Source organism: Poecilia reticulata, linkage group LG16 (assembly GCF_000633615.1).
Source record: "Poecilia reticulata strain Guanapo linkage group LG16, Guppy_female_1.0+MT, whole genome shotgun sequence".
In the NCBI taxonomy this organism is placed as follows: Eukaryota; Metazoa; Chordata; class Actinopteri; order Cyprinodontiformes; family Poeciliidae; genus Poecilia; species Poecilia reticulata.
The window spans coordinates 26,961,017-26,970,546 of NC_024346.1; the positions used below are offsets into that span (position 1 = coordinate 26,961,017).

The 9,530-nt window shown below is 38.2% G+C and overlaps 1 protein-coding gene across 2 annotated transcripts in view; it reads right to left on the reverse strand.

The window, feature by feature from the left end:
* sybu (syntabulin (syntaxin-interacting)) overlaps positions 1–3,454 on the reverse strand; it is a 13,659-nt gene extending 10,205 nt beyond the window's left edge. For both annotated transcript variants that reach the window (XM_017309662.1, XM_017309661.1), the window contains exon 1: positions 3,225–3,454. The gene's annotated coding sequence lies outside the window, so the exon portion shown is untranslated. The remainder of the gene's footprint in view (positions 1–3,224) is intronic.
* Between the last annotated feature and the right edge of the window lie 6,076 nt (positions 3,455–9,530).

The window sequence follows — 9,530 nt, forward strand, 5'->3', positions numbered from 1 at the left end:
TCCCCCCGCCCCCCAAACCACGGCGGACCAAAGATGATTGCTAAAACGAGTCAGGGTGTCTGGGGAGTCCGAGCTCAGCTCATTTTTAGAAACCGATTTAGGTGGCTTAAATCACTTGTGAGGCCCCCCACCTCCTATTCTGGAGTAGCATCCTGCAGCGAGGCAACACGGCAGAATGAGATTATAAGTACCGATGCTGAACAACAACCGCCTTGCCCTAGCAACACACTTAGCAACAGAGATGAATGAACGAATCAAGCAAGAGTGGAGCAGCTGAATCTACATATCTGCACAGTGTTCTCATCCTGAGAGGCTGTTTTTCCTTAGGAATATATAAAAATGAATAGTTTTAGGGAAGCATAATAGAGGGGTGCTTCTTACATACTTATTAATGATAGTAATTTTTAACAATTATGTAATGGTAGTACTAGCATGGGTGTGAAACCATATATATATATGGATATATATATATATGCATTTTTAGAACCACACCAGTAGATGCAGGGCATTGAAGAAATATTAACTATTAAAACAGCAGTATTATGTATTTCCCATGCACATAGTGTAATTTTATAGCACAATAAAGTAACTATGTTACCTTCAGTTGTTATACAAATGCCATAAATATCAAATATGACTTAAAAGAAATTTGACTTTGTAACTCAAGGTCTTGAAATTGGGTCTCTGTCTCTTTAAAAACTCCTGCTCTTTCTGAAACTCCGCCTTCAGGAAGTCTTCACAACATGGCTCCTCTTTTAACTCTTTAACAACATTTTTACCAGTGTTTTACTGAGGAGTAGCTCCTATAATGAGCTCAGCAGATGTGCAGTTTCACCAGGTGTTTGCTAAGTGCTGCTGGCTAGTCTGAAGGGGCTGAAACTGAAACTGCAGTTTTGCACAGCTGCATGGTTGCCGTGGGAGATTAAAGGATTTCTCAAACATGAAAGAATCAAGACGACAAAATAACATTATAACTTGAATGTAAAGCTAAAAAAAAGCAATTTTTTAGTTTTACAAAATATGTAAAGCTGACATCACTGCATTTTAACTGGATTCTGTAGGACAAAGCTGCACACAGGTATTAAGAGGAAGAAAAAAGATCCATGGTTCTAACTCTGATCTGAACCAGTCCATTATAAATCTAGTTGAATATTTATCAACCCTAACCCTTTTTTTCTGCTGGAAGATGAACCTCCTCCACTGTCTCGAGCGTTTTTTAGCCTATAGCATGTTTTCTTCCTGGGCTGTCACAAACTGGTAGGATTTTAGTTGTGCCGAGATAATAATTACTCAAACTCTATTTACTAATTAAGGTAACTTCTGAACGGAGATTTTATTTAGTGATGCCAGACTAAAGAGTGCTGGAAATAAAAGTATGCCACACTTTTCAGACTTTTGTTTGTAAAACATTTTTAAAATTCATTCGTTCTTACTTTATAACCTAACCATCTACAAGGCAGTTGCTAAGGAGACTGAGGTTTGTCTTCTGTTTGATGATGTCATTGAAATGTCAACCCTTGACCATTAAACTTAAACGTTCCCACCTCTGTACCTTCAGATTAATAAAATTCCCTTAGCGGGAGGGTTGGTAGAGTAAAAATTAGACTTTAAGAAGTAAAGTCCAAGTTTGAGTTGAATGAGTGTGTCCATATGCATCTGTGTAAATAGTATTTTCTTGCTGAAATGTCAGGAAGAATGCCTGAGGTCCTCAGTGGTTTGTGCTGGAATCTAAGATTTGGCTTAGATTCCTGTGTACCTTACTGTCTCTGCACCACTGCTAAAGAATTGTCTTGATTTGTGTTTTCATTTTCATGCAGCATGATGTTAGCAAAACAACAAATTCCAAATGAATGTCGAATGTTATCCTGATTACACTGGTTGCGAATAAACCCCAAGTCTTTTGTTTTTCTTTTCAACCATCTTGATGTCTTCAAAACCTCTCTGAGATTTTAGCATCTTTTATGCTTAACCACCAAAAATGTACATCATGTGTGTGTAGGTGAAACTCCTTTCAATTCACTTCTACAGTAAATAACTGCATACTGACATTGCAATGACAAATTTAATTCAGCGCCCAATCTGAACATTTTGAATGGGAGGTGGAAGCAGAACGGATAATCCCTAATCACACATTTTCCTAAATAGACAATCCAGAAAAATTGGACTTCTTTAAAAGCTGTTGGAGTGGCTTTAACTCTTTAAGCCTCATCTGGAACGCTTCCTCTCACCCAGATGGTGTTCTTTCCAAACAGCATGGAGTGGGCGTCCGTATTAATTCCCTTAATCCATCCCAAAGCATGTTTTATAACGTCTATCTCTCCCGCTGACTAACGTGGATTTGTTTACCCCATTTCAACAGTAACCTCGTGACCCACTGAGCACTTTGCATAAATATTCCACCACATCATTTCAGATGGAACAATCGATCTGAATCACAGCAAAAGAGTAAAAATATAATAATCAGAGCTTTTCATCATTCACTCAGCTCATCAACTCCTAAATAGACTGCGTCACCACTGCGTGATCTCACTGCACATCACTTCTGAAACCAATCAAACATGATCCACCAGAAGCAAGAGGGCTTTTGTTTACACTGTCACCACTGCAAGTGATCCCCAAATTGTTTTTTTTTTTTTTTTTTTGGTACAATTTGTACCCAAACCTCTCACAGTCAGAGGCAGCCAACAGCGCAACACGCTTCCAACCTAAAAAGTGTCATCATTTGCAGGATGAGGTGAGTCATCATCACACAGAAAAAGAACTGTGTGGCCTCAAATGTGTTTACACGACGCCCTTTGTTTACCCCTCCACACTTAACCCTTTCACAGAGTGTCATGTCGTCTTCGTATAAGCCTGATTACTTTCACAATAAATATCTCGATTTTAAAAAAGTGACTTTTTTGGGGGGACCCTGGGTCTAAAAGAAGATTTTTGTTCTGTTTCGTCAGGCACTCCCACAGAGATTGTTTTTCTTGGGCTCAGAGACGCATTGAGGAAAAAAAAAAAAAAAATGCGACGGGACTCAACTTCAGCCTCGACGGAGATACTGCAAAACAGAAAACCTTTCAAGAATATGATCGTTATTACTATTAAAACCCCGTTTTTGAACTTGTAAACATCTCGTTTCTTCGAGTCACGAGTAGTTTCAATTTCACTTAAATAACGTACTGACATGCCAGTTTGATTTTCTTATTCATAGAGGGAAAATGACCTGAAACGCCTACCGGAATGTTTCGAGCGGATGTTGTTGTTTTTTCGCCCCCGTCAGCTGATGATGCACAAACGGGGCTTGTTGTTGCTGCTTCTGCTGCTGATGCTGATGCTGCTGATGCTGCTGATGCTGTCGGTGCCAGCCTCGGCTCTGCCGGACGGATGCAGACTGGAGGGGGAGCTGAGCGCTTGCAAACTGTCGACACAAACAGACTGGGAGGGAATCGGGAGCTCTTATGATGATGATGATGATGATGATGATGATGATGATGATGATGATGATGATGATGATGATGACGATGGTGAGCGCTCAGTGCGCCTGCCTGTGTTACATAACAGCTGTTACTTAACCAGCGAAATGGGGCGTTAAAGGAGGGGAAACTCAGCGCGACATGACAGGCCAAATGGAAATGGCTCAGATGAGACGTTTTACATTTTTAACTATAGATTTCTCAACGGGTTTCCTGTCAAAAAAGTAGGATCTTTGCTCGAAGCTGCGCATGTGCGGGAGAGTTGCGAGGGGGGAGCGGTGTAGGGGGTGTTGTTCAAAGAAATGATCGCAGTGACGCTGAACTGATCTTTCTAACGTCTGAATGGCGTTTTGACAAACTAGCGTTACAGCATCGGAACTAATATCCACACAAAGCGTGTTGGGCTTCGTCGTGTTGAGCACTGACAGGTCAGGTGAGAGCGCGTGTTCTCTCCATGGTGCTGAAGCTGATTGAGCGCCTCAAGTTCAGCCATCTTAGCAAGAACACCGTGTTTTTTGGGGGTTTTTTTAATTTTTTTTTTATATGACCGACTGGAACATTTTTACCAGCATTTTTTCTCCCAACAGTGAGACTCATCTCACTGTTAGGAATTAAAGTGTTAGTGTGGCTCGACCTCGCTCTTGCATAGCGGGGTACAAGGAGTCAAAGACAGAAAGAAGCAGCCATCTACACACACAGTTGTGTTTTCATGACTTGTGGGGACTTCTCATCGACTTCTATTCATTTTCTACAGCCTGACCCTTGCCATAATCCTAACAATAACCCCATCTGTCACAGACCTAACCCCTAACCCTTAAAAAGGTCCCCATAAGAATATAAAAACCTGGTACACGCTCGCACACACAAACAGGACAGTTGTGAACACACTTATTCTGGAGCTGTCCTACAGAATTAACATTTTAAGAGGTTAACTCTGTGTTATGGAAACCTGAATCATAGTTTCTCACACAGAGTCTGCAAATGTTGTGCCCCTAAAGAACACAGATTTTGTCTACTTTATTTATTTATTTATTTATTTATTTATTTATTTATTTATTTATTTATTTATTTATTTATTTGCAGCAATAGTCACCTGTATGTGACAGTAAGTTGAAAAAGCAGAAAGGTTTTACATGCACGGGGATTGAACCAGCATCATGGCATCAGCTCATTTGTCTCACTGAAATGTTTCTGTTAGGATCTGTGGGTGTATGACCTCTGGATGTCTGTTTTTTTTATTCAAGATTTTTTTTTTTTTGCACTTGTGGCCTTTCATGAATCAATCAATGAATCAAATCAATCAAATTTTATTTGTATAGCACATTTCAGCAGCAAGGTATTTCAAAGTGCTTTACATAAATAAAATAAAAACAGCATGTGACATTGAATAAACAGTGAGAAAGAGAAAGAGATTTAAAAATAAGAAACAGTGAGAAAGAGAAATAAAAAGAAATTAAAAACATTAAAGACATAAAAACATGGAAGACATCAAAACCCGCACTCTAACCCTAATTTAGCCATAAGCAACTCTAAACAGGTGGGTTTTAAGTTGAGATTTAAAGGCACCCAGTGTTTCAGCTGTTTTACAGTTTTCTGGAAGTTTGTTCCTGTGGTGCATAGAAGCTGAATGCTGCTTCTCCTCGTTTGGTTCTGGTTCTGGGGATGCAGAGCAGAACCAGGAGATCTGAGGGGTCTAGACGGTTGGTACAGCAATAACAGATTTTAATGTATAGTGGTGCTAAACCGTTCAGTGATTTATGAACAGTAAATAAACAAGAACATTTTAAATGTGCTGTAGTATAACACCATTAACCCCACTCAATGTTTGTAAGGCACTACAGCTACTTCTAAATAAAAATAACCTTCTGATTCTTGTGTTGTTCAGTTCCTGATCCACAATCTGTGTGGGAAATATGTGTGTGGCTGACCTCATCATATTTAGAAAGTAGTTATTTTTTTCATGAAGCTGTTCCACAACTTGACTGCTTGCAGTGTCAGCAAATTCAAAGTCAAGTGATATGTTTCACGTTCTTTCACGGACATTTTGTTGTTGTCCATTTATCATACAGCTTATAGTGCTCAGATGAACATACAGGCTGACAGTTTTGGTCTGTGTTGTGTCTCTTCTCTTTTAATCAAGGTAAATGGGTCAATATTTTCTTTTGTGCTTTCTTCAACTTTTGCTGCACAGGCTCTGCTAGTCGCCCTTGATTTGGTGTAAGAGAAGCAGGATCTGGCTGCCTCAAATCTGCATGGCTCGACAAATTAAAGCAATTGATGCAAATACTTGGGATGTGTTTCCATGACAGCAGAATATCTGTGAATGTTGGTCTGCTCTTCATGTCTTATTGCAGGTATAAAACCAGGTCTATTTTTTGACCCCTCACTGTCCTCGCCACAGGCTATGCAAAGATTTTATTTTCCAACATAACATACATAACTGCATAATTATGGAGGACCAAAACCGACATAATAAGAAATAAAAGCATAAATATATATTTAGTTTTTCCTTTTCCTTACATGTTTTCCGTCAAGTAATGTATATATTTTATTTTTCATTTCCCCTTACACATGAATTTCCATCAAGTAATGTATATATTTTCTTTTTTATTTCCCCATAACATACATTTTTGTCAAGAAAAATAGATATTTTGCTCTGTCTTGTTTTTTTTTTTGCTTCTCCTTTTCCTGTTCGTTGTATTTCTGCTTGCTGTTTTTCCGTTTGCTGTTTTTCTGCTGCATCGTTATGTTAATGAGGAGCTGCCTTCTATGCCTCCTATTGGCCAATAGAGCTTTGGAACCAACGCGTCAGACGTTGTGGGGGGTTTAGGTGCAGTCGCTCGGTGCCATCTTTGCAGGCCACAGACCAAAACAAACGTTATCCCGATGGTTTTATTGTGTTACTGGCTGCAGTGAAATGAACCTCCGAGCGCTGAGGAGGGAGCCAGAGAACGGCTGGCCGAAATTAGCGTTCATAAATCGGATCAACCTTGAGCTAAACGCCGCTTACTCGGCCATGAAACTAACTTCACTGCAGTAGTAGACATAGAAGGCAGCTCTCCTCATTAACATAACGATGCAGCAGAAAAACAGCAAACTGAAATACAGCGAGCAGAAAAGGGAGAAGCAAAAAAAGAAAAAGCAAAATATCTATTTTTCTTGACAAAACTGCATGTTTAGGGGAAATAAAAAAGAAAATAAGAAAATGCCGCGTCTCCCTCACCACCGCCTTCCGCAAATCATGACAGTGAAACGGTGAGGAACGCGTTTAGCAGCATCTTCATGGACCCCGCCAGCTGGAGCGATTTTTCTGAGTCCGATTACCTCCTTCTCCTTCGTAAATACAAGAATTAACCGACCACATTAGAAATAGTTTTGGTACTCTATGACTCATTCATCCAGAGAAAACAATCCACCACACCTCCAGCCACAGCTCCAGTCACGTTTCCAGCCGGAGTTTCTGCCAGCGTTCGCTGTCTCCAAGACCAGCACCACCATCAGGTGAAGCCGCTGCGGCGTCTCCGTCCTTCCCGAAACCAGCCGCCAGTGCGGGTGTAACCCAGGTTAAAAGAACCCTTACTAAATGTAAGCCTTTTCATAAAATAGCTATAAAATAGATAAATAGGAAATAAATGTAAAAAAAATAAATAAATAGGAGAATAAATAAAGAATAAATAAGTCTTAAAATAGTTAAAAATATAAAAAGTAATAATTACAGACATCATAAATGTTATATTTCATGTTATGACATTTTATTTGGTTAAAAATCTGTATAAAACAGAGTTTTATTTTGTCAGCAGCTAAAACGGTCAAGTGTGAGATAAATCTCTTATTCTGAAGGGTCACATTGATGTGTAGCCCACGTGACTAGCTCCAGCCAACCGGATTGCTCTGTTCTCTGGCGCCAGAAGAAGAAGCAGATGTTGTTCTAGTCGCGGTTTGGGCGTCTTTTGAAACCAGAGCAGATTAAAGGTTGGTACAAATAAAAATAAAAATTAGACAGACTAGCCCTTTAGATAATTACTGAATGGGAAGCTGCATTTAGCAGCCATTAGCTTCATATACAAAACAAAGTCGGAGTTAAAGGCTATCTGTGTGAAAGTATCATGATCAAATTATAATCACATGCCGCTTTGGACGAGTGTAGAAACTGTGCGGGGCAGAGCATACTGTGATACGGCCCCTGTGTCAGCCGGATAGAGAGAACTTCCGGGTCAGACCGATTGTCAATGAAATAATGAAAAGCTAAATTGACAGCTCGTTATCTTTTTTATTTTTGCAATTGCCGTTTTTCTAATTTCGTTTTAAAAACGAAAAAACAAAAAAACAATGCTTGTTTTGTTTTTCCAATTTTACTTTGAAACGAAAAAAACCAAAGAACGAACCACAGACGGATTTTAAACAAACTTTTATTATGTTTTGTTGGTTATTAAAACAGGCCTTTAAGGTTCTGCTGGAAATTGGACCGGGAAATTCCGAGTCGATTGCCGAGTTGGATTCCGCTAGTGAGAAACAAGATTGCGAGCCGTAACCCAGGTTGCCCTGTGACCGCAGTCTAGCAGGAGCTACGCCCTCTGCTGGACATTGCAAATCATCCAAACTGGTATGACCTGCCCATGTTTTCCTGCTGGAATAGCAGTGGATTCAGAGAAACGGGATTAACCCTTTAGGATCATCAGAGAGAAAAGACATTGATTTGAAGCACAAGTTATTCGGTCTTTTGCTGGATTGTTTCTGTTGTGTGTTATTGTTTTTTTTTCCCTCCTTCTCGAACCACATTCAATATCCATTGTTACAGGGTGTGGAATGTGAAATTGTCCGTTGGGTTTAAAATAGAAACAAGAAAAGGTTAAAACAGGAAATTAAAAAACCTTAACTTCTTAAAAAGAACACTAAAGTAAAATTGACTTTAAAATATAAAAAAACTAACTGTAAATCAAATAGATTAACAGTACTATCTTGAACTTAAATAGAACTATAACCTAAGTTTGAATAAATAGTATTCTTTAATACCTAACATTAGGTTTAAATTTCAAAACGGGGATTCAATAAAATATTCTGGAAGAAGCAGGGAAACTATTTTGAATTTTGTGTCATTGTATGTCAACTGTTTGTAATGTTGTTTGTTTTCTTTTCAACAAATAATAAGCCAGCAGTTTAAACTTATTTTCTGGTCTGTGGTCATTAATGCACTTGCACTTCTCCCTACTCCCGAAGCCGAACCTAGCACTGGTCCTATTGTCTGTCCTATTAAATGTAATCATGTCATAAGTGTTACACGGTCACCTCTCCTGCCGGAGCTCCAGTGGGCACTGCAACATCTTCTGCGTCATCTTTGGAGCCAGCACTACTTCCAGCTCCTATTAGATGGTCGATAGTAGGGAATTTTAAATAAAAAAAGAAATCTAAAAAAGACAAATCTATTTTCTGCCAGCAATATAAAACAACCTACTAGAGATAGCCATAAATAAATGCTTTTATCTGATGCAGAAGCCTTATTGACTTCTAGGAAGGAAATTTCAATTAAATGCATAAAAAATAAACATTTTGGGCAAGTAAAAAATTCTCTAAAATTAAATTTTTTTTAAAAGTCAAGCAACACATCCCTATTTCCTACCAGCAATATCAAGGAAACTATTAAAGATGACCAAAAATGGATGCCTTTATTTTATTCAGTAGCAAAAAATACTCAATTTTGTTAATTTTTGAATTTTTTTTCTGTCGGTCAAATTAGCTTTGGAAGCATTTTTGCGACCTAATAAAGTTTTATTTAACAGTCCCAGACCCCTACAAAAATTGAGCATGTTAAGAACACACAGCAGGCTGGGAAAAATAGTTTTTGGGGTTGGGTTTCAGCATATATTTTTAAATATGGTATCCCAAAAATGCCATGTCTGCTGTCAGGGTCAATATTGAAATTTCTTATATTTTTCAAAGTAATAATTATTTTTGAAATAATTATTATTATTTCAAAATAATTGAAATAATATTATTATTATTATTATTATTATTATTATTATTATTATTATTATTATTATTATTATTATTATTATTATTATTATGTTATTA